We start from the raw sequence: 27,047 nt of genomic DNA, 5'->3' as shown, positions 1-27,047 counted from the left end.
TGTTTCCATTTTGCGCTTCATTAACGGACTGCGCTGTTTCCCCACCCCCTATTTAGCTTGTACTTTGATGTAAACAAAAATTTAAAATGTACCGAATGCATTCTTATGTTAGGTTAGTTTAGATCGTAACCGTCGTTCAACAATTTTAAGATTATTTTTCTGTTATGAAGAGCCTGGAGAGATGGCGACTTCTGAGATTAGAAGGTGAGCAAATAAAATTGATTTATTACAATTTGTGTTTAATATTCAGATTAATGAATGAATTTTAAAGAAAAATTATCACGGAATATATCCTAATGGTCATTTAAGCTTATGAGTTTTTGAATATTAATACTTTAGATAAAGATACTACAGTTTTTTTATAATGTATTAATGGTAACTAAACTATAAAAAATTGTAAGCAGTTTGTTATTAGTTTTGTAATAATTGTTCTTTTAACTCATCTAATAGTGTATCTTTTAAACTGTTTTCAGCCATAGTGGTTTTCCATCAGTTAGAAATCTGCACTGGTGATAGATGACCGAGATAGTTATAAGCTTGGTGAGTAAATTTTTCATCTAATCTTAATTGAAGGTATATAGGCTGTCTGAACTTTGTTAAATTACTTGCCCTCAAGACTTCTTATTTCTTTGTCGAGCTCTTTCATATCGTATTTTCTTTTATATCTCGAAACCTTTCCCTTCTGTCAACATTTAAAGGCCTTCATATAATTTTGGACTTGTTTGATAGAGAGCACTTCGAATCCTGCTTCTAAATATATGTCAGGTATGATGTTGAAAGTTTGATTCTCCTTATTACCGTAATGTTTCAGTTATTTTGTGTTGTCCACAGTTAGTTAATGGAGGTCAGTTGTTCATTTATTGCTAGTATTGGCCATCGCTGTTCTCTCCCTTTATTGCATTTTTTCAAGACCAGTTATCTGTTATCTTCCTTGAGGTGAAGTTTCGCTTCCTTAGACGGCAGGAATAGTATACACTTGCATTTCCTGTTTCCGTCGGGATTGACCAGGCAAGAGCATTTGTTTGTCTGTCACTTGCAGTACAACTTTCCAAAACCAGGAAATTTTTTTGTTGGTATTTAACCTACAAGGATTTCACTAAAAAGTGATAGACATTGTGATTATGATTATCTCTTAAAACTGTAATTTTTGAGAAGCGAAGCAGTATTATTATGGTATTTATAGTTATATATATATGTATATATACATAAACATATTTACACATATATATTATATTTCATTTCTTTTTCTAATCAGTTTTATCTTGGGAATAAAATTGATTAATTCAGTCGTTCAGTTACTGGATATGAAATTTACTGGAGCTTACCATTTTACTGCATCATTTTGGTATCAAGGAGGTTCATTTAACTTGAATTATTTGTGTCACCTGTCTGTACCTACAATTCGTTATTTACTTAAATACTTCATGTCACCATATGCATATATGGGATATGACAGCAGTCTATATTTTAGACTGAATACTCAAGAATAATGCAGTTTACCATCTTAGTTCACTTATATGTATGTGTGCCTATTTCATATCATAAATATACATACATACATATATATATATATATATATATATATATATATATATATATATATATATATATATATATATATATATATAAAGATGTGTAGGCAAAAAGCCCAAGGTAGATATCATTGAGGTTCGACCAGTAATACGACGAGATTATCATTTTCACACTTTATATCAACGTTTCGTAAATCATATTTACATCTGGAAATTTCTACCAAAACAGGAAAAAAATATGTAGAGTAAAAATTGACAAAACAGAATGAAAATGCATTAAAAGCCACAGTAAATAAAAAACAAAACACTAAACTGAAATAAAATTTACAAAGGATTCACTAAAATAACATTAAAAAAAAACAATAAAAATTATATACATAAAAGCACTATTTGCCATCGAAAACGAACTAACCTGCTAATGCAAAGTATAGAACAGAACTGGAAACAACACCAAAGTAACGGGAAAGGAAGATAAAAACAGAGTAGAGGAGCACTGTCTATTTAATTCAGTAACAAGCAGTTTGAGTTTTTCCATTGTAAGTAAATCGGTTTGATTATTACCTTGGCCAATAATAGAAATGTATGGGTTTTATTTGTCTTTATTTATTGTGGCTTTTAATGAAGTTTCATTTTATTTTATGTAATTTTTAATATATATATTTTTATTATGGTAGAAATTCCCATACAATGTAAATATGCTTTATGAAACGGAATAAATTTTGAAAATTATCATCTCGTATTCCAGGTCGGACCCTCAACGATATATATATATATATATATATATATATATATATATATATATATATATATATATATATATATATATATATATAGATGTAGATATAGATAGTGCCTTCTTTAATTCTCGAATTCGTCACATATCTTGAATAAACTTGTCAAAACAAAGCTTGAGATCGAAATGCAAGAATATGAAGTAATTCTGACGTTTGTAGTAGGATTCGAACCCGCATTTAGAGTATCACAAAGAGGTGATGTCACGTTGATACAGACAGAAGATTATAAAATAATTCTGACATCTGTAGCAGGTTTCCAACCTGAATTCAGAATATCAGAAAGAGGTCACGTTACCGATCTGGTCGGTAAAGTGACCTTTTTCTGTTATTCCGGATGCGGGTTCGAATCCTGCTACGTACGTCAGAAATGGTTCATATCTTGCATTTGGATCTCAGCTTTGTTGTGAAAAGCTTATCCTAAAATTTTGAAGAATTCGAGATGTTAAAGGGTTTTTATATATATATATATATATATATATATATATATATATATATATATATATATATATATATATATATATATATATATATATATATATATATATATACACATTAATTTCTTTCTGAAATTGAGTTCTTCGTAGGTTTATAATACATTAATTCAGGCGTCCGACTACCAGAAATTAAATATACCTAGGCTAATACTGAATCTTTTTGGCTCTAGCAGATTCGTGTGGCTATCGTTGTTTGAATTACCTGTACTTATAAATATTTACTAACCCAAGTATTGAAAGTACATAAACCGTAAGTCACTATTTCTTGGATCTAACAGCAAATTCTGTTTCAGGTTAAATATTCAAGAATGTCTTAGTATTGAGATTAGCACCTTCATCAGTTAACCAGACTAGGATTATAGAAATGGATCTCAGATGACAGTTTTTTGAAGGTAAGAGCTAAGTGTTCAGTGTGGGTGGCAAGTGGGAGATTATTTTCACACTTCTGTTTTTCCTATAATTTCTTCATTGCATTTAAACTGTAAATTGTTTACCGAACTGAATGTATTAATAACTATCAGTTATACATGCTTGATGTTTAAAATCAAATAAAATGGCATTTTTGGTTTCTGTAAAAGGAAACTCTTGAGATGGCTATTTGTCTGTCCGTCCGCACTTTCTCTATCCGTCCTCAGATCTTAAAAACTACTGAGCCTAGAGGGCTGCAAATTGGTATGTTGATCATCCATCCTCCAATCATCAAACATACCAAATTGCAGCCCTCTAGCCTCGGTAATTTTTATTTTATTTGGGGTTAAAGTTAGCCATGATCGTGCGTCTGGCACCGCTATAGGTGCCAACAACACAGGTCACCACCGGGCCGTGGCTGAAAGTTTCATGGGCTGCGGCTGAGAGTTTCATTGATAGTGGCTGAGAGTTTCTTATCGTATGCGCTGTACAGAAAACTCGATTGCACCGAAGAAACTTCGGCGCATATAATTTTTTTTTTCCAACCAAGAGATTTCCTCCAGACCAACTGCTTTGCTCCTTTAGCCTTCCGAAGTTCCGACAGGTGGGAATGGTTTTATCAGATTATATATAGTAATTAGTGTGCGTTAACACATGGCATTTAAAATGAAGTATTACTATAGCAGTCTTTTACCTTGAGGTATTGTTAAACGGTATTAGCACAGAGCAAAAGGGACGTTTTTATGTAAAACTCATCACACAGGATGTGTCTTCGGCTGAAGATTCAGGACAGCTGAATTTCAGCTGTGAACTCGAATGCATGTTGAAAACCATGTGCTCGTTGATGTATTTTCCATATTCGCTTGTAGGCTCCATGATCCCTTCGAGTGGCAAGTAATGTGCAACTAAATGCTGGAAAAGTCATGGAATAAAGTTGCACTGTAATCTGTAGCATGAATGGCATGGTCGGTAAAAAGAATTGGAGAGGCGATGGGAATAAACAGTATCGTGAGGAAGCAAGTAAAGTATAAAAGGAAAACACGTATTTAAGTGCAAATGATTGATCTATAAAGATTATAAAAGCAATTTTGATTTTCAGTTTTATTAAAATTTTTACAAATACTTATATATATTCGTTGGTTTCATATAATAGTAATAAGATATGAATTTTTAAGAGCTTTGTAAACCGACATCACAGTTGATTATTGATGTAAGCTTGTATATATTTAGCATTTAGCAAGAAAGTTTTGAAATTTAAGGCTTTATGCACGCATTTTAACAGCTTTTTATTTTCTTTTATTTAATTCAGTTCAAATGACAAAAGTGAACTTCATTCTTAGGTAAATTACCAGCTGACTCCAAGCACACACGAGCAAAATCTCGCTTGCAAAGTTGTTATTAAGCGCTTAGAAATATCGTTAATATTGATCAAAATAAAAAATAAATGAACAGAAGTGATGAAATGAATAGACAGGTCGTCGAAAATTACTATTCACGACTCCATACCTCCGCCACTTCATCACTGCCGCAACCATGTCCCAGTCATTTATTTTGCATTGATATATCTGACACTTCACAGAGTCTGAGTAGTGCAAGAGAGCTTTCAACTTTCTTCTTCTTCTCAGTGTTTCTTTGGAGTTCCATTGTCATCCGTTATTATGAGGTGGACTTTCTAACCGTGTTTTTTTTCGCATTGATATACAGTAGGTATAAGTTGAATCACATTTTGCCCTATTCAGGACACCGCATTTGTCAGTGTGATAGTCAGTGTATCTTAGAGATCATTCTCAAGCAGCGGCTTTGGAAGCTGTTAAGTCTTTTGAGCTGGCATGCAGAAAGGAAACTGAATAAGGAGCAAGCAGTGTAAACATTGACTTTTTTTGGCTTTGTGAACATTCTATTGAAGCAACCTCCTCGAGAAGTCAAAATCTACTACTTTCTAGCCAATTCGTGTGGGTGTTATTCATCCAAACTGAGGTTTGAGGTAAGAATAGGACCAAGGTAACAAAATATATGGACTTTTTTAATCTGCTCACCATCCGGGTAAAAATCCCTTTTCAGCTTCAGTTCCACTGTCAACTGCTTAGCATATTTTGCTCATCTGAACTTGAAGCTAGGAAACTTTTCTGATCATAGCTTCGCTCTCTACGTGTATGTATGTCAGCCTGTCTGGTATAAACTTTTCAGCTTCTGTAGAACCACTGAATCAATTTCAACCAAACTTAAGCACAGGCATCCTTGTGTGAAGGGAATTCTAGTTCGTTCAAATATGAGGGACATCGTCTCTTCCAATGGGAGATAAAAATCTCTGGGACTACTGGGTCAGAAGTGACAAACCTTCCGTGAAAGCTACCTTGTGTAGTCTTGATTCAGGTTTGTTGCAACCATGGCCTCTGGGATCACACTAGGGTCCCAGAATTTGACGTGGCAATACGTAGAACAAATCTTTAAAAACCCTCTCAAGATCAACAAGACCCACGCATCTCAAATTAATAAGCAATTGTCTCTATGTAACTTATATTAACAGTTGTTCAAGCCATGGCCCCAAAAGCCAGGTAGGTTGCCACCATATGGGTATAAAGTTGCCTGGGAATGTGTTGAAAATAATCAGATTTTGTAATTGCAGCAGTGTGGCTTAAGTGAGCTCTTTGGGCCAAGGTCTCTTGTTTGATTTAATCGAGGTATCTTTTTAATCTTTGCTGGTGACATAAAGATGTATGATAGTGAAAAGTTTTTATTAATGATTTAGTCAAATAAAATGCTGGAAATGCGTATATAGAATGAGGACAAGCGATGTTGTTAGAATTTCTTAGTTGTGAATATTGCGGAACTTCGTTGCTGATAGGATCAGTTTTAACTAAAAGCGTTCTTGTTTGTGCGTTGTACGTTTTCTATATTTAATCATGGGCACGTTCAGTTGAAATCCTGGTCACATAATTTTAGATCATAATAAGCTTGAAAAAGAAACTTGTTTTCTTAGAGGCTAAGGAACATAGCCATTTTTCGTGAAGAGTGTATAATGTAATTCATCCCGGAAGACGGTGTAGTCGTTACTTGTTAAGTACTTCTTTAAATCCATTTTCCAGTTGAGAGCGTAATTGCTTTTGACGTATAGCACCTGAAAATAAACAAAGACTGTACTTGGTGTTATTGAAAAAATTCTCTTCAGGTTCCATGCAATACATGATGGAATTTTCTAGAAATTCGTATCTATTAGTAAATAGTATCTACATATCTGTGAAAATTTAGTTGTTGCAAGGTATAAGTGGATCTTTTAAAATTACCATCTTCTTAAGCTTTGATAATTGTAAAGGCAAAAATACTTTGAATAATCGACGAATGACTTCGGTAATTACATTAACGATTATAGAATAATGCTTTGACGTTCATAGAGTACATACCACAATTAACACTAATATAGGAACCTGCCATAGGAAGCTGCAGTTGCCCTTTAATGGAATCCGTGAGTAAACAAATGTTTTAGCATGAGAGAGAATGGGGATGGTTGGGGGGGGGAGAGAAGCATATTTTACCTTTATATCTACTTTGGCCCATGGGATAGTTTTTAGAACTCTGATCTCGTCTCCTGCGACGTCTAGCCGAAAGAAATCGATGACCGTGGTGTTGAGAGCCAGTAGGATCGAGTACAGAGGGAAACATTGAACTTCGGGCAAAATTGGTTTAGTTGTGGTTTCCATCTGGGGTTTGTTGTTGGTCTGACCAATTGTTAAGTCTGGCTTTATGGTCACCTGAAAGATGATCAAGATTTTTGAGTTCATCATAGATTATTAGGTTTGGGTTTCATCCTTATTGCTCTGTCAGTGAGAGTTATTGGACGCTACTAAAGTGCTTGTTAAATCAGTTTCTGTATTGTTAAATTTTCAGTCATTTCGTAAAGACTGATTCCATGGTATCATGGCTGGTTATGTTAATGCCTTTGGCTAGTACATAATTCTGTTCTGAAACGCAAGCAAATCTTAGTATAATTGACAACAGTTCCGGTAAATATAATTTTGTTTTATATTATTCGAAGCTATAAAAATTGCCAATGGAATATGAATGAAATTCGTTTGCTTTATTTTGTCTTAATGAAAACGAAAAAGAGAGATCTAACCTTGATAGGATATTGGTTGACGCTTAGACATGCATTGACTGTCCATGCCTTCCTGTTCTTCAGCCTCAGGCTTTCCACGTACTTTGGATTCCCTTCAATGAGCACTCCTTTCCATCCAAGTTCTCTTTCAAGGGCTAGTGTGTGAGAGTCAATTTCTCCATCCAGGGCACTGCTTTCTATAAAGAACCCGTTCCTCTGAAAAGGAAAGGGAATGATCTCTAAAAATCAAGTATACCATTCAAGGATAGAACAACGCAATGATAGATGTAGGAAGAAATAAAGCTGCATTTCATTGGTTTTGCAATACATGCAAATTTGACACGACAGAATTTCGGTGTTCTCGTGGCGTATTTGATAAGCTTTTTTTTTTTTTTTTTTCTCCATTAAGAACTAAAGAGTGGCTGAGATTCGGCAGTTTGAAATTATATTAAAGTCAGTCTGGGTATTAGAATTTTGACAATTTTGTTTAGTACATGCTCGATTGAACTTTTATGCTTTTCAGAATACATCCATAAGAAATAATATAGAATTAGTAGTTATTTAAATATTTATACACAGCATCTGCCTCTGTAGCTCGATGTTGAAAAGGCTGGAATCCTTTGACGTAGCGGCCGCATACCTTGGAATGCAAGGGATATGATCCAAAATAAGAGAAATAAGATTATCAGATCTTAAGGTCAGCAACTGAACGCACGGCAGCCTGGGTTTTCCGTTTGCTATTTGCTATATTTTATTAGGCAGCGGTATATTTGTATGACATTTTGAGCTTCAACCTCTTGTAAAATAGTTTTCATGATTCTTATGCAAATAATAGGCAAACTGATGTATAAGACGATGATTTCATGGCCTTGTGAGGTGCTGTATTTTTGGAATATTGACTGAATTAACCTCATTGGAATGATTTGCATACTTGCGATCATTTTAATGAGATTTTTATTGCTTTCTGCTGGCAGGTTTGGGTAAAAAACTTTTCACCCGTTAGTTTTTGTTATTTGGCTGACATTATTAGATCTCATGGCTAGAAATGCAGCTGGTCTGTTTACATAGGTCCGAAAGGAAGTTGCGAAGACTGCTTGTGTGCTTATCAATCTTTAAAAAATTATCTTGGCTTTTATCTTAGCTCTATGCCTCGTGAATGAATGATCAGAAGCCCCCAGAACGAATTATTTGTTAAATAAATATGATTTTCAAGATTTTTCGCCTTTAACTTGATTTTCATTTTATAAAGATTAATTTAAATTCTTACCTTTTCTTTGAGAACGTTTCGAATCATCGCCATTTTCCCTTTGAATGGGTTCTCGGTGAAGCTCAAGTTGTATGGGTAGGTCGAAGGGGGATATAGAAAATGTGTTCTAATTCTCTGCAAATGATGAAAGTTTCTATTACTCATGTTATTATTTTGCCTATCTATTGCACAATGTCCTACTGAAGATTTTAGCATAATTATGCAAAAGTATAGATATTGCAGAGATAGAGCTTGGCCAGGTGTTTAAGTTTTAAGACTACGAGGAAAATTCAGATACCTTACAACACCCATTAAGTTTTTAAGTAACAGTATAACTGGGCTTCCTTTTTACTGAATATTAGTGGTGAGTGTCTGCTATACATTTGGTACATCCAACTGTGTGTGCATTTCAAACCTTAATCAGCCATGGGTTTGATGGTCTAACGGAGAGTGGAGACCTCAGTAAGTCTTCCACTGATAAGAGGATTTTTCTTCATCTGACTTCGCCATGTATGATGCTGATACCTTGTCTATCAGTTCCATCGTTGTCAGGGCTGGAATGAAAATGTTGGTTGATTGTCTTTGAAATTGAAATTTATAACTAGAATAAAGAGAACAAATATAGAGGACTGTTATGCTTTTGCATGCAGGCATTCCCATGCTTATATTCGGCAATCACAAGTTTATTTTTGCCATTCTTCTATCTTACGTCATACCCATTTATGAATCCTTCAGAAAACACTGGCACAAGGCATAGTCGACAATCAGACCTCCTCATTGTTGGTTCTCCAAACCTGTCATCCCAAATATTCCTCACTTCAATATCCTTTATTCTAATATGCTTACATTTAGTCATGTTTAGTCACTTAGTGATTTTTTAAAGGAAAGAGACACACAGGAACTCTGAATAAGACTGATTCATTCTCGGAAATTGATCTCTTGTTTGACCGAGCATTGTGGATGGAAAAAAAGCGATGGAAATCCCCGACTGTAGGGTAGCTTCGTGATTGGCTGCCAAAAAAAAATTTCCACCTTTTCCACCTTATTGACTGTTAGATTAAGTCTTTCGTCTGGGCCAGTATGGTGCTAAGGGCATGTTACACTGTGCAAATTATTATAGATTACAGTATAGTGCAAAGTATAAATTTTGAAGATGAACTTTATTTATAATAAAACATGCAAACTGATAACTGTTTGACGTTCATAAAAGGTAGTTGGCTATAAGGATGCTGAGAGGGTGTTGTTATAGACTTGGTTATTACAAAAATGAATAATTTAAAATTTTCATTTGCAGATACAAGATATGAAATATGAATGTAGCTGTATACAAGAAATGGCTTTGTTACAGCTTAAGTCTTAGGAGATTGGATTTGATCTCAAGACTTGGATAGAGTGACAGGGACTTTGCCGACTTCCTGGTAACTGGGTTTTATCCTGTTAGTGGAGACCCAGTCCTCTTGTTTATAGAGTTGGAACTTCAGTGCTTTTTTCTTGTATTTGAGGAAAAGATAGGGACCCCGCATAGGGCCATTAGGTGAGGCTTGTGGGCTGTGTTTTGTAGGAATACAAAGCAGCACATATGTAGGTTTCTTGATGTGCACTGCTTTTTCATGGTACTTTCTGACGACTAAGCAGTCTTGAGAGTTTAAGTTGCCTAGACCTGGAGCATTTTGCTGAGTACCGTTTCGGTAAGAAATTGATTACTTCCTTCAGAATGGTGCAGGGGCCGAGGATGGTCCAGGAGGGTTTTGACTTTCTGTGTGGGCTGATGCATTCTGGCTGTAAAGACGGCAGTTTGTAGACAGTGGTATCGTGTTTTCTTGACCCCATTAATTTGGCCAGAGTGGTCTGTGTTTTGGAGGTAAAGGCTGGTTCTCGACCAGAGGCTAAATCATAGGGTATGCTAAAGTTGCTAACTCAGCAATTGAGGATCGCCTTAGTCTAGGCGTGTGAGGTTACTTTCAATATTAGTGTTCCTTCTGGCCATCGTGTAAAGCATTCTGTAGCTGTGAAAATGCATCTTGAGCCATTAAATGGGAGTGGGGGCCTCTTTATATCTATGTGGAGGTGGCCAAAACGTTGTTGGGGTTGCGGGAATTAGCCAGTGCTGGATTCCATGTGGCCAGTTATTTTGCTCGTTTGGCACTTTAGGCATGGTTTGGCCCACGTTTTCACATCTCATTTGTCTCTGTACCAAATAATTTTAACAATTTGGCTGTTGTCATCCCAGAAAGGTGAGAGTCTGTGGATGAGATGGAATTCCTTCCTCCAAAGGGCAGCTGGCGCAACAGGGCAACGGCAGATCTTATTGTTGCCAGTGCATGGAACTTTCCTGCTGGGGATTTGCCATAAGGTAATCCCAAATTCGGTTATGACCCAGAGCTGGTCAGAATATGCATCTTGGATTTTGGCAATGCCATAGATGAGCAGTGTGTGGTCCATGAGGATGGTGAAAGGTGTGTCTCAGAGTAGGTGCCTTAAGTGTCAGGTGTTTAAGTATGTAGCGAGAGATTTCTTGTGGAAGGTGCTTTATTGCCCCTTGGCTGAGGGGATGGGGCTTCCTGTTGATTGTTCTATTATGTCACCTATGGCATTGTTGCTAGGGTCCATGATTCTTTTTAACAGCCCACTAAATTGTGGGACGGCTGGGCAGATACTGATTTAAAAGTAGGTATCAAAATAATCAATTTTATTATGGAAATTTGTATTATTTTGGATAAAACGCTCACTGAGATAAGCCTAGTGACTTAGTGTCGGTAGATAAGACTCCGCTTAGCCAAGTGAACTAAAGGACACAATGCATTCTAATGTGATCTGGGGTTACACTGCTGCCAGATATTGGATCCCTGTCGGGAAATAAGGCTGTCTGATATGAGACAAGTTAAGAGCAACCTTACAGAGAAAGCTGCCTCAGCATAAGGGGTGTTAATGGTATCCCTGTGTGTGTGTGTGTGGATCCAGCAATCCAATAAATGACAGCCAAAGATAAAAGAATACCAGTTGAAATAAAGGTGTGTTCCAATACAATTAATATACCTTCAGGCTCCCCAGCGCTCAAGACCTGGCTTTAAAATTAAGGAAAGACTGTACTTGCTACAGCTATCAGGCTAAGGTAATATTCTGCAAAACACACTCAGAATTTGCTCATTCTTCCACAGGTGCTAGGGCTACCAAGAGTGTGTTTATATAGTTAAGTGCTTAAAGTGGCTGTTTCTAAAGACTTAAATGACACCGCAGACAAAATTATAACCACATCCAGGCTCCAAAATGAGTGATATGGAGTTCCAGGTGCCTTGATTTCAAAAGACCCAAAGATCTCTTAGGACTAGCTGAGCATGTGTAAAACGAAAAATCATTGAACTATATCTTCTTATAGCTGGGATCAGCAGTTTTCATAGGTAACTAAGAAAAATAAAGAATTGATTAAATTGTCTGTTGAAATATGGATGCAGTATCTACCTCGAGACCAACTCCAGGATTGATAAACTGACCATTGGTTCAGAAATTATTAGTATTTGAGGCTCTAGTAACTTGAGGATAACCTCTCGAGCCACCAAAAACCTCACTCTCACACGAGATGTTGATAGTGTCAACGCAATGATTGGGTGTATGCAGAAGTTTTGAAAACTCCATGACAGTTGTTTTAGAAGATCTTTCGTGAAAGGAAGTTTCAGGGGATATTCTGCCAGAGGAAATAGATCTGAAATCAACTCCTCTACAGCCCCTACAAAGCTTCTAGGAACATTTTGGAATCCTAAGATTCTCTTAACATGTCAAGTACCCCTCTAACTATCGCAAGAAAAAGTATCCAAAACTGACTAATTCTGCAGAAAAAGCCTACTGCACCAGTCAGAGGATCTTGGAAGGGGAAGCTGTAGGCAGGTAATCTCCTGTCCTGAGTCGTTTTGAAGAGATCTACAATAGGAGTTTATTACAGTTTCTGTGGAAACTGACATACTTGATAATTCAGATATCATTCTGTCGAGAGTCAGATTCCCTCTGATTTGGTGATCTACTAAGACATTGTTTCTAACCGGAACTAGTTAAGAAATCAACACAATATTCTGTTTCTGTCTCAAGAAGAAAGGATTTGCTACTCTGAGTATTAAAGAACACACATTAATTATATCATTACTCAGTTGGTCTAAAGATATCTCCTTGATATATATATATATATATATATATATATATATATATATATATATATATATATATATATATATATATATATATATATATATATATATATATATATATATAATTATATATATATATACTGTATATATATATATATATATATATAAATTATATATATATATATATATACATATATATATATATATATATATATATATATATATATATATATATATATATATATATATATATATATATACACACACACACAATTATACCTACATATATGTATGTGCATATATATGAAAAGGGAAGATTCATTGTCCATGAACACTGCTACTTGCTTAACCAGATGTTTGCACTACTTTAAGTTTTTTCAGACTTCTAAGAATTTGAGGTTATAGATATGGAGCAACTTCTGTAATCCAGATCAAACTTCCTACTCTTCTAGATCCTCCTTAAGGATGCAGCAGACCTTCAACGAGGTGTCTAAAGGAACGAGAGGTCTGGGTTCTTACTTTCCATGAGAGACTAACTGAAGATTCAAATGGTCTGCTTGCCATTCTAGCATCTCTCGAAAACTCGTCTGCACTGTAACTGAAGTTGAATATGGTGAAGACTTCCCATGCCACGCATGTTCAGATAAACGGGGAGGGTTTTATTCTGATACTGAAAAGCTGAAAAACTCCACAAAAAGGTTGTATCACCTAGAATTGAAAGCCATTGCTCTATTAGGAACTTCTATAAGGGCTGAACAATACTTAGAAGCGAGGAGAAACTGTGTAATCATTTCTTCTCATGAAAATCTTAAAAACTGTGGGAATCTCTCTTCATCCCCAGTTAGACCAAAAAAATTGTCGGGCCCATCAATGGCTGTTGGTTGAAACAAATGTCCCATTCCTTATTGAAGATCATGTTCTCACAGAAAACTTCTGTTGTGTTTAGTCCGAAATCCCAGGTCCACAATAGTAACTTTCCTTGCAATCACCAAAGGTATTTGTAAGATGGAGGACATGAGACATTGAAAGAAATTTCCTGTATGATCAGAGAATCATGCTGTCATATGCTGAGAAACTGCCTGAAACTTGCTGGATGATTCCCTGGAACAGGGAAAAGACAAAATCTAGTGGGTTTTGAGACACGTAGCATTGGCCTCCAACATATGGACAGTTTCAAACTAAGAAACAGGCAGTTGGAAAAGCATGCTTAAGCTTCCAAAATTTCTCTATGGCTTCCTTACAAGAGAAATTCTGCTTCTATGGAGGATGAGAAACTTCTCCCGGGATGAGAGCAAGAAAGGAAAACTATCAGTGACGACAGAGGAGGGAGGAGTCGGAAGAGAAATGACATAACCCTCCCTGAACACTTTTACTACCTAAGAACAAAGTTCTGTCTCTGAGTTATCAGAAACTCCACATGGCCTGCTGATAAGATTATAAGATTATGGCCTTCATTATGTGGGGCAGATGAGTGTTGATGGCGCAGCGTTTCTCTTGGGAAGAGGGGGAGTTCGTCTATCTAGACACTGTTGTTTCGCCTTCTATGTATAGGAAGTGAGTGTTCATGTGAATATTTTCTGACAGGGTTTCATCCTACATTTGGTAGTTAAGGGAAGAATGTGGCAGTAACATCTTTTTTTTTTTTATAGAACCACCCTTTTTATAGGGTGGTTTATTAAAAAAAAGTGTAAGCAAGCGTACGTGTTTGCGTGAGGTAATTTGAAAGCACTTTTATTATTAAAATTTCATAGCATTTGTATATATCCTAATTACATACATACAGGAAGGAGAAAAAGCCTACTGTAGTACTTACGTCTCCACTCCACCAACGTTCCATTGCTCAGGTATTGGATAATGATTACCAGAAAGCAGCAGCCTAATAGTATTTTGAGAAGCCATCTGCTTCTTAATCCAAAAAACCTGAGAAAGATAATTCTGAGTTAATAATCTCTCTCTCTCTCTCTCTCTCTCTCTCTCTCTCTCTCTCTCTCTCTCTCTCTCTCACACACACACACGTTTACTAAGTCTAATATGCCTGAATATAACCTAAGTTACAAAAGAGGATCGATCGAAAGATTTAAGGAGCATGCTTCCTTTTAAAGCCAACGGACAAGGAGCAAGTCACACAATAAAGCAGTTAACTTTTTCGTATCAGAAAATTACACGGGAAAGTCTTGATTTACAAAAAAAAAAGAAAAAAAAAAAAACGAAGTGTTGGGGGTGATTGCATGTCGTTACGTACGCATGGCATATATTGTTTATAGTAACCGATGATGAACTAGCAACTGGAGAGAGAATGGTGCTAAGCAGTTATTGATCGTCGGGTGGACAAAAGCTTCAGTAGTTGCTGTCTTAAACCTACTCCTACTGTATATTGGTCACCAAGACCACGAGTATGGTCAGAAACACACACAAACGCCTGCATCACACTTGGAATTGTGCGCATTCCGCCGGAGTTCTAGGAAATCTAGTCAAACAACGTGTCTGCAAGTGATAAACGAAATATAATGCTTAGACGATTCCGGTTATTTCTAGTTTCTTCACAATAATTACATGGTAGAATTATTGCGCTTAATGAAGATCAAATTCAGATAAACAATAAACTAACCAATAAAGTTAGTCACACAGCTGATTAACCAAAATGGTTAGTGGTACGTGTCCAATCCTTGTTTTAATTTGTGTACGGTCCAAACCTTTAGGAACTGGGTGAAAGCTATGAAAGCATACTGTTTCTTAACAACTGCAAAGATTTATATTTCTACATAATTTACTAGCATAATTAATAAAAACTAGGAATGTTATTGAAGGTATGTTACATTTAGTTGTCATGTGTAGATTCAAGGAATTTGACTGGTACTCCTTCTGATAAGCTTCGGAGAGAGAGGGAGAGAGATGTGTACATTTAAAACATGAAATTGACAAGAACGTCAGTGGTTAAATGACAATTGTTCGTACACACAAGAAGTTTTTCACTCATAATCTATTCAACAAATTTCAGAAAAAAACGGGAAAATGTTGGAACAATGCTTTGAACATATAGAAGAGCATGAATTTGCTCATTATTAGTCATTTTCAGGGGCCCTGTGACCGTGTTTAGGATACCAATTTTTCTCAGTGGATTTAACAAGGGCATATGATACTAAAAAAAATGAGCTCCCATATACCTTACCAAAACGTCAAGAAAGTTATTTTAGGCGTTTTTCAAAATGGCCGCCACTGCCATCTGAGAAAACTGGTAAAGTTCAATTTCTTGAAGTGGATGGCCAAAAAATGACAATTTAGGTGTCAATTCCCACTAATTTTGGTGTCAGAAACACAATGGGATGGTATATGTCATGATTCAGAGTCCCCTTGACCTCAAAATCGAGATGGCAGACTTCTGCAGTCTCCTAGTGTATTAAGATTCACTATCACTGCAGGACAAATATGATGCCGCTAAACTCACTGACAGACTTTGGTATCCTAAACATGGTCACAGATCCTCTGAAAATGACTTGACTATTATATTCGTTAGTTTGAGTTATAATTTGTTTCAACCTTGGTGTGCGTTGCCTTCGACTTTTCTACGAGGCTTTAGTCCACCATGCACTAGACAAATGTTTGGAAGGTTCCATTCTGTCTGAAGAGATCCAGGCATCTCTCAGTAAGTTATGCTGTCCAGTAGACCAACAAGAACTTAATGATGTACATGCTGAGTTAGAAAACAACGCTGATCTCAAGGTGCATGTTGATTTTCTATTTGAGAACTTAGATGGTCCTCCACAAGCAGAATTCTGGATTTCATTCTTGGAGATGGTAGAGATACTGACTCAAAGTATCCATACTATTAGGACAAGAGACTGGATGGAGTTCAAGTCCTCACTGAAGTTGATGCTGCCTTCGATGCATATCTATGATAACGATAAATATGGCCGCCATCATCCAGATATCATAGCAGTCCTGGAAAGTCTTCCCCATGTCCAAGCACAGTTCATGGAGAGGGGCATGTTTGCACAACCAATGACTGTTAAACCCTATTCATGTATTGTCCCTTGACATATGATAGAGTCAACCATGAATAAACGATCAAAGCTTAAGCCTGAATGGTTGGCTATTCTCAAGAATGAAAAGCGACTACTGTCAAACACGTGGAATGTTAATAATGTCATCCGGAGAAGAACCTGTGTCCATTGTCATGCAAATCACAAGAGGCAAGGTTCAAGAAAGCATGCAGATTGTGCCCCAATTAAGATGAAGATAGATAGATGAACAATCTGTGCAGGATATTACTGCATGTCTCGCTGAGTTCCATTGTGATCCAATTGACCACTAAGATCCCTACAATCTGGAATTCAAGCTTCTACAGTTTTTTTTTTGCTGATTTGAAGTCTGCAAAGGCCGATGGAGAAAGGAAAATGGAAGAATTTGTAAATGAAAGAGTCTATTACAAAACAAAGTCTCTCAATGCTCGAATACCTTGGAGCAAAAGAATCATTTTTGCCACTCAAGAAATCAAGAAGAAAATAAGTGAAAACCTGAAACAGACAAATGAAGAAATGCAGAGTAAGGCATTTGGCTTGGTAATCAAACTTGTTGAGGCAAGTGATGGCTTAAAGATGGAAGACTTAATGCAGCATTGCATAACAGATGAGTGTGTTTCAATATTTAATATAAATGGTACTATGCGCAAAACACTGAAGAGTAAGCTACAGGAAAAGCTGACATTGACATCCATGCTGTACCCTGATATTTACACATCAATAGTAGACATGGGATTAATCTGGTGTCTAACAACCCTTTCTACGGAAGATAGAGGAAAAAGCAGATGGAACCAAGTTCACTTGGGAGACTATGGTGAAAAACTTGTGTAGTTTGTTCTGAACAGACATACGAATGCAGAACGTATTATCTTGGTGAATGACTCATACAAACAAGACTTCTCAATTAAAGATAGTGAATGACAACATCGTAAAAAAAATCAGTCCATTCGCAATGTGTTTATGAAGTCAGGGGACAAATTTCCTTCTACTAGTGCTATGTATTTGCCTTAGATACTTGATTCTGGGCAGCAATGGATGAATGCAGGGAGTTCTTTACATTATCAAGAAATCTGCTGTATTTTATTAAAAACATCTGACTAAATATACAGATTAAGGCAACTCAATAGACGAATAAATCAAGGGAAAATCTGTGAGGAAAGATTACGTTAAACTCAAGGGTTCTCTTAATTATATTTACATAAAATAAACACAGATCAGAAGAATGGCAAATTTACTGGGCAGGTAATAATAGGGCCTGCTAAATGAATGAATCCTACATGGGAGAAATAATCTACTCTGGTGCCTTCATAACAGGAACATCGCAGAGGGGTAGATTAAGGGGTGGCATAAGGCCACTGCACATGGGATAGAGCCGAGTGGTTCCACAGCTGGGGCTGAAGATATGCAAGATGGTTACTTGCCAGAATAATAAGACGTTCAAAGGGAACTGAGGGAATGCACAGATAGTGCCAAATAACTCAGTGCAACACTAAATGCATAATTGTGTTAGCACTTGATGTTCCAGCACAAATTATTGAAGGTGATTGCACAATGGAAATAGAAAATAAATCAGACAGAGAAATAACAGGATCGTGACTGACTAAGAAACCAGAGAATAAAGTTTGCCTTCAAGCATTCACTGAGGCTGCTTTCAAAAGAAGGACATCTACAACCACTGCTCAGCTCATATATTGCGTTGTTGGCAAATCAGCAAGGAACCTCACCAAAGATGAAGTATTACAGAATCTCACATGTGCCCATGCAGAGGCAGAGACTACTCTGTTCACACACTGTGGTAAACTGTGGTCAGATGGGTATTCAGAAGCAGTTGTAATAGACACTAAGGGTACCGATAACTATGTACAGGCAGCCTATGTGGCTTGGCAAATATCAGGACTCTTGAGCTTGAAATGCAGATCTCAGCTGATAAGTGCTCAGTGTTTGTGTGATGAGGCAATGGCAGTCTTTGATTCCACTTCATGTTCTTACTGGATGTGGCCATAACTCAGGCTTTTATGGAGTAGGCAAGAAAACTATTGTTGACCGTGTAGAAAAATCATCAGAAGCTCACAGCCGCCTTAAGAGTTGTGGTACAATCCTCCCAGTCACACAAGAAATAATCAACAACCTACAGAAATTTGTTATCTGGTACATCTATCGTGACACTAAACACAAGACATTGGCAGAGCTGAGAGTAGCAAAGTGGTCAGCATTCAAGGAAACGAAGATCATCAGACTGGTACCTGACTGACAGTCTACGACCACACTTAGAGCCACCAATTACCTCTCATATTTGCCGAAGAACTTCCAGCTTTAGAATCATCCATCACCAATTGGCCATGGATGGCAACTTGTAAATGGCTTATGCCTCCCAGTACACTATACCAAACCTGCACTTTCATGGAACTTCCAACAGTGATGATGACAGTGGAAGTGAATTTGACAGCTGTGCATCACATTTGTCCTGCAGTGATAGTGAATCTGAATACAATAGGGGGACCACAGACGTCTGCTATCTTGATTTGGAGGTCAAGGGGACTCTGAATCATGATATGTGCCATCCCGTTGTGTTTCTGACAACAAGATTAGAGGGAATTGACACCTAAATTGTCATTTTTGGCCATCCACTTCAAGAAATAGAACTTTACCAGTTTTCTAAGATGGCGGTGGCGGCCATTTGAAAAACGCCTAAAATAACTTTCCTGCCATTTTGGTAAGATATATGGAGCTCTTTTTTTTTTTTAGTATCATATGCCCTTGTTAAATCCACTGAGAAAGATTGGTATCCTAAACATGGTCACAGAACCGCTGAAAATGACTATTACATTTGACAGATTTCAAAGTGGAATCAGAATAAAGAAATTGATGAGATGGGAAGTATCATGTTATGATGGAATCACTGCAGGATTTTTTCTAGCTGAAAATGACATGAAACCTCGTATACTAACTAGACTGTTTTGCAGAATATCGAAGTGGGAAACAAAGCATAATGTTTGGGAATTGTGACTCAGCGAAGGTACCAAGGAAAGGTAACCTGACTGAATGTGGTAATTATAAAGGCTTTGCACTTCTGCTTGTTTTGATGAAAAGTTTGTTTATTGTGCATATTTAGTGTGCTTATTGTTCAGAAGTGTATGAAATTTAAAAATCCCCTTGTAATGGCACTTCTTGATTATGATAAGGGATTTAACAGCTTCTAAAGACCAGTACTGTGATTTAAATATGAATTTATCGTTGATGGAATCTTGTCAGGTGAATTTGCAATGAATGTCAGGATGCCACAGGTAAATGTGTCACCTTTGCTACTTGCCTTTTCATGGATTTTATGATGGAAAAATTAGATTGAGATGTACAGTAAGAAAAAATTAGGATGAGATGTAAGAGAAGGTTTAGATTGAAGCAATGATAAAATCTTGTCAGATTGTGAATAAGCAGATGATGCTGTGGGATGTCGCAGTCTGTTGTTTTGAGGGTTGTTCTCGTAGGGTTGTAAGTTGACTGTGGAATTAGTGCCGTGCACTGAAATCTAATAAGGTGAGTTTTAGGTTATACATTTTTCATGTTATGTTAATCTACAAACTATCTAGGCGGTTTTGGTTAAGAAGATGGCAACGTAAATCTCAGCTGATATGATTAATCCCTCTAAGGGCTAAGGAGACGTAATTGCTTAGTGAAAAAGGCAAAATTGGTCGCTAAGGCTTCAGAAAGTGAATGATGCGGCTGCATATTTTCCATTGTTTTTGGAAGGCGATGCATTGTATTTAGGATTGAAAGAAGATGACCAAAGTGATAGTGAAAAGATTGAAGAATAATTACTGAAAGAAGCCTTTTTAGATGGAGCTTTGTAGCATTAGGGAAATTAACTAATTCAAGGTGGACAGGAGAGCAGATAGCTGTTTTTGCAAATGAATTAAGAAGGTTGGCAGGGTTAGTTGGGTTTAAGGGGGATGGGTTGGAACGCATAGTGAGGTTATCATTTGTGAATGGTATGCCTAGTCACATCAGTGCATTATTGCAGCAGTTACCACGATACTGGGAATAGCAGTGAAATTATTAATAGAGCAAGAATATTGACTTCTAATACATTCAGTGATGTTGCTGCTGTGAGTACATCTAGGCCCAAGTCTGTTGAGAGTAAAGCAATAGTCTTGGGCACAAATGATTTCAGTAGACAAAATTTTGGTGAATTCAGAGGTCAGTGTTATGGGTGTGGAGGCCCACATATGCTGCATTGTTGTAAGGACTGAAAACCAGCTGTGTGTTTCCAGTGTAATAAGATGGGTCATATTTCAACTCAATGTGATTTGGGAAACGAGAGAAGGGGGACTGGTGTGGTAGCAGCTTCCCCCTCAGAGGTGTAAGGGCGCCCCATCTGAAGTTACCATTTGATAAGTTGGAGGTGAATGGGTATTCTGTGGTGGCTTGGTGGACATAGGTTGTTCTACTAGAGTTCTTGGTTCACATTTAGTGGATATAGTTAGTGGAGGAAGGGTCATAACTGCCTTTGATGCGAAAAAGATCTTGTGTAAAGGTGAAACGTGTGTAAAATTGAGTATTGATGATTTTGCAGTTACTTAACTGCTTTAGTGCCTGAGAAACTAATTGACAATATTGATTTAATTTTGGGCATGAATGCAATCAGTGAGTTTGGAGGTATTACAGTGGCTGAGGGCAAAGTTCTGTTTAGTTAGGCAAGATGTTCAGTGATAAGTGATAACTCGGAATGTGGTGCTAAGGGTAACGCATGTGGTAATTCCAGTGTTATTATAATTGAAGATAAAGATTTTTTGGCAAGATTTGATGGTAGTTGATGGACAGTAGAGTGGTCCGTCAAAGAGGTAAATTAAGTAGAGTTGACAAATAAGATTAGTTGTTATGATAAAGGGTGGGATGAACGGAAGAGAGGGGAGTTCGAGAAAGAAGTAGATAGATAGATTGAAGTGGATATTTTTCTCTCCTGGGACAAGCAGATTGAGGATGGGTTCTTGCCTTTAATGGCTGTTGAGCAGCCAACTAAAAATAAATTTAGAACAGTGCTGGACTTAAGAGAGCTGAATAAGTTTGTAGAGTATCACACTGGGGATGATGCTATTGATGTGTGTGGTGAGACAAGGGAATGGTACAGAATGCAAGGTAACGTAGCCATTGTAGATTTTAAGTCGGCATATCTGCAAATTAGAGTGGCCAAGAAGCTGTGGTGTCATCAACTTGTAAATTATAAAGGGCGGACTTACTGTTCAACAAGATTGGGATTTGGGTTGAATTCTGCTCCTTGAATATTGGGGAAAATTTTAAAAACTGTTTTGAGGAGGAGTAAGGACATAAAAGACTCTGCTGGTTCTTACATCGATGACATTTTGGTTGATGAAACTCAGGTGCCAGCTTCTGAGTTGGTCATGTACTTAAAACTTGAATGGATTGATTGCTAAACCACCTGAGACTTTGGCAGGGAGTGCTGCGTTGGGTCTTAAGATAAGCGAGAAATATGGTGTTTGATATTTTGCAAGAGGTAATACCATCCCAGAGATTTTGGATGAGATATCTAGACAAGAGTTGTTTTCAATTTGTGGAAAATTGGTGGGCTACTACCCCATTACCAATTGGCTATGAGTAGCTTGTGGCTATATGAAGAGACAAGTAGGTGGTGGGTCATGAAGCGGTAATGTAGACCCAGGTGTTGTGCTGATGCTCAGAGAGGTTGTCCGGAGGGTAAACGAAGATGATTCAGTGCACGGGCAGTGGTATGTTTTTTGGTTTGAGGATGGGGTTCTTTGGTGTGATGCAAGTAGTTTAGAGTTTGGGGTTGTGTTAGGGATTGGTGGTGGTGTGGTTGAGGATGCAGCTTGGTTGCGAAGGAAACACAACAGCAGTCATACTCATGTGGATGAGGTGAAAGCTGTAGTAAAGGGCATCAGTCTTGCCCTGCAGTGGGGACTAGAGAAATTTAGAGATTAAGACTGATTCTGCTACTGTTCTCGGGTGGATGAAATCTGTTATCACAGAGGATAAGAGGGTGAATACAAAGGCAATAGGAGAGATGATAATAAAGCGATGATTGGGCATTGTGAGGGAGCTTATTGAAGAATTTGGATTAGAATTGAGTATTCTTACTCATTCAGAATTAGTAGAGAATTTCAAATCTTAAGTGTTATTGTATAGCCTAAACAACTTGAAACGTATTCACCTAATCGTAGCCTAAGTCTTATACTACGACACCTAGCTTACTTCACTCATATGCTATTCCAAATTGCAATTAAAACACTGCATTGCATTGTATATATTAATCTAAGACATAAAATGATATAAACTTACTGTTAGTTCAAATGGTGCATTCAATAGTCCTAGCTTGAATTAGAATGAGATTGGCATGAGCACAATCTCTACTTCATAAACGTCATCCAAAGCACACCTCAAAAAATTCTCCTTACATTTAGATATGCATATCTCATAAAGGAAATCTCCCCAAATGAACTTCAGGATGAAAAGGAATACTTAAGGACTAGGAGGCACCAACAACTATGGCTGCATTCCCTTTTCTTAAGGGCAATAGTCTTATCCCTTGCCTCTTGGAGTTCTTCCAAGGTCAATTCACCATGTTTCTTCATATTGGTTGAACTCCTACGATTACAGGAAACCCCCTGTATTCCCGTTCTCACAATTCGTGGACTCACGTATTTGCGGATTTCTGTTGGAACGTATCTACCCATCATTTGCAGAAAATTTGCCCATTTATGGTATTTTTCACTGAGAAATATTCACTAATTACTGTATTTTCATATAATTTTCATGACTAAGTACACTTTTTGTGCTAAAACTATTAAAATACTCAGGTATAAGCATTGTTAGAGGGTTTTTCTTGTGTTTAAACTATCAAAATAGGCAGTTCTAAGTGTTTTTAGAGGGGTGTGAAATATTTGCGGATTTTAGCTATTCGTGGGGGGCGGGTGTGGTAAGCATCCCCCATGAATATGGGGGGTTTACTGTATTTTGTATTTAAAAATCGTAGGATCCACACTGTGGTCCTATAGACCTTTTTAACCTTGCAAGTGAGTATTACCATTCAGGTTGTTCCCTACAGCATTGACCAAAATGTTCTCTTCCCTACCCTGCACAAGTGATCCACCACCCCATGACCTATCTATTGGCCAAGAGGAATTTTTTAACCGAGGGGGTCCCTCCCACCAGAAAGAACTATCCAAGATCATTTCTGTCCTTTTCCCACGTGTCAGCCAATCACTGGGATTGTCATCTGTAGTCACATAGGACAACCAGTCACTGGGATTGTCATCTGTAGGCACATAGTACAAGACCACCTCTGGAATTAAAGAGTTTATTTCCTGTACTCTATTTTTCACAAATACAGGGAGAACTCATTCGATACTAGCCAACTTAGGACGACTTTACCGTCTGACCAAATGAACAGTTCTACAAATTCACCCTTCTCAAAGGATTCTGTAATAAATTTGGCCACTCTAGCTGCTAACAACAATGCCACCAACTCAAGTTTTGGAACAGTTAATTCTTTAATGGGCGCTACTCTTACCTTTGCCACTATTGAATAAGAGTTTTCGTTCTTAACTCTACAGGCTACACAACCATATGCTAACTCACTGGCAAATGAACAGTTCTACAAATTCACCCTTCTCAAAGTATTCTTTAATAAATTTGGCCATTCTTGCTGCTAGCAACATTGCCACCAACTCAAGTTTTGGAACAGTTAATTCTTTAATGGGAACTACTCTTACCTTTGCCACTATTGAATAAGAGTTTTCGTTCTTAACTCTACAGGCTACACAACCATATGCTAACTCACTGGCATCGCAGGATATGTGTAAGGAATCCCCCTTTCCTAGGGTAGTATTCCTAGGAAAGGAAATATCAAGACATTTTTCCAAGTCTTCGGATAACTCAACCCATTGTTTCTGCAGTGGGTTTGAGAGTTGTTCTTCCCAATTCAGTTGTTGCTTCCACAAATTCTATAGGTATATCTTTGCCCTAAAACTGCAGTAGAACTTTGAGTAGGTCAGCTGTTATATGTGGTCCCGTCCACAAACAGTCATTCAAGCTTAACCCACTTTTCCCCTGTCTGACCGAACAGTCAAATACTATCCTAATAGTGGTTGTTGCACTGTCCTTTTTTTTAACACCTTTGATGTGCCAAGAAATGACAATTTTTCTCTGTTTTAAAATATTCCATTCTCTCTAAGAATCTCCTGTCCTCCTGATCCTTCAGGATTTTTGGTGGTGTTCTAGATAATGAGTGTCCTTCTGAAACTTGACACACAGTTGTTTTAATCTATTCAAAGCCAACCCAAAGGTGGAAGTTAATCTTCTTTTATTGCCTTTCCAAGGCAGTGGCACAACATGCTGTTTGTCAATTTCAGAATAAGTTATAGTACTCTCAGAGTTCTCCAGTACTTTCCGTTCCTGTTCCGTTATTTCACTGCAGTCAAAAACTCCATAAAGTTTCAAGATCTTCCCTTGGATCCTTTAATCAGTAGCCCCTTCAGCTGTAATTATGTTGTCAGTTTCCACTGTCAGTTTTAAAATGGAAACATGAGTCTCCTTGGTGGGAGGAGAACTACATGTTCCGGTTACCACGTAACCATATATTGTTGGTAGCAATACTAAATTTTCAAATTTCCTAAACCCTGGATGTAAAATGTTGTACACAATGTCAGCACCTATTAACAATTCTATAGGCAATTGTTTTTTTATGGGTAGATCAAAATCTTTATCAGCCAAGCTGATTTTCGTTCTACACAACGACCTGAAGTTGTTCTTAACGTTGAATTTCTTTGTATAGTCTGATAGCTCGTCTACCACTATACAATCCATATTTATTAATCTACCCTGGTGAGGTACAGTGATGTTCATCAGTTCATATTCCTTAACTGGTGTAGAAGTTAAGTAACCTCTCATTGATATATTTTCAACTCCCTTGCTTTTATGGTGGAGTCCTCAAGAGCAGATTTCTTTATAAATGATCTCTCCACAAAGGTATCCAACAACCCTCTCTCTTGCACAATGCAACCTCTTTTACCCTTTTGGGTTATTGTGGCTGTAGATAAGATCGACTTCCTAGTTGTCTTATTTCCCTGTCTGGTATTCGTCAAAGAGAGTGTTCCAACTTGTACCCAACCTACCTTAGATTTATTTGGTTGGTTTTGGTTGCATATAGCACTATGATGTCTAACAGTGCAGCCGTTGCTACAACCTTGTCTGTCACAGTCGGAACTGAAGTGTTTATTGGATGCGCATATGAAACACAAACCCAGAGTTCTGAGTCATTCTATCTTTCCTCCTCTGGTTACATGGGATTTACAGTGTGTCCATATATGATTGCCTCTGCAAAGTGCTCATCCTTTAACCTGGTTTACCTTGGCTTTGTTCATATTTTATTTAGGCCTTACCAATGTTTTTTTGGTCTCACAGATTGCCCTTGTTCTGTTGTGAAAGCAGATACCGTTGTTAATGTATAAGCTTTCACTGGTTCAGCCTGTGGAAAAGCCCTCAAATTGTGTATTTCTTCTTCAAGATACTTTTTAAAGGTGTGAAATTTAAGCCAATCTTCACACCTTCGTTTTATTATTTCACCTACACTACTAGGTAGTTTGGTATAGAGAAAGGTGGTATACAGTTCACTCAGTTCCAGCTGTTCACTCTCCAATGATCTTATGCAGCATTTGAATTGCACTCTAAAACCTTGTAGCGATTCTGCATCTGCCTTGGGAGTCTCAGAGTGGAAGAGTTTTCTAACTAAACACAACTTGATTTCATCTATTCTGCCATAGGTCTCTTTTAACAAATTTACTGCTTGTAAATATTTATCACCTAATTTAAAACCAGATATCAGTTCCAGAGCCTCACCTTCCAACAGGCCCTTCAAATAAGAAAACTTCTGTATTTTCTCAAAATCAGTACATTGGTGAACTGATACTTCATAAAGTTCCCAAAATGAATTCCATTCTGATACATCACCATCAAAATGTTTGAGGTCTAATTTAGGTAACTTTACACTAGTTTTAACAGGCAATATCGGTGTACTAGGTTCACCCTTTACAGCTAGAAGACTCGTGATAGAGGAGTTTAGTCTATGAATTTCAGTGCCTACCTTTAGGCTATATTCAGCTTGATTCATAATTTGGTCAGGTTTTCCTCCAGGATCCATTAGATCCAATATTTCACCATCCAATTCCTGGCTTTTCAGCAAATATTTCTTCAAGGGGTCTCTCGGTGAAGAAATACTATTGATATCACCTGCATCAGTAGTGGTTTCAACCTTTTTTGACCAGTTAGTTATCACAGACTTAGACGCTCCCCAT

General features: G+C 37.2%; 1 long non-coding RNA gene across 1 annotated transcript in view; it reads left to right on the top strand.

Annotated features, from left to right (window-relative positions):
* Positions 1-428: 428 nt before the first annotated feature.
* LOC136838606 (uncharacterized) overlaps positions 429-27,047 on the top strand; it is a 39,848-nt gene continuing 13,229 nt past the window's right edge. The window contains exons 1-2 of the long non-coding RNA XR_010853053.1: positions 429-540; positions 3,114-3,212. This is a non-coding gene — a long non-coding RNA (uncharacterized lncRNA). The remainder of the gene's footprint in view (positions 541-3,113; positions 3,213-27,047) is intronic.

This window comes from Macrobrachium rosenbergii, chromosome 5 (assembly GCF_040412425.1).
Source record: "Macrobrachium rosenbergii isolate ZJJX-2024 chromosome 5, ASM4041242v1, whole genome shotgun sequence".
In the NCBI taxonomy this organism is placed as follows: Eukaryota; Metazoa; Arthropoda; class Malacostraca; order Decapoda; family Palaemonidae; genus Macrobrachium; species Macrobrachium rosenbergii.
The sequence above is the reverse complement of the archived record's forward strand: the minus strand, read 5'-3'. Positions and strand labels throughout refer to the sequence as shown.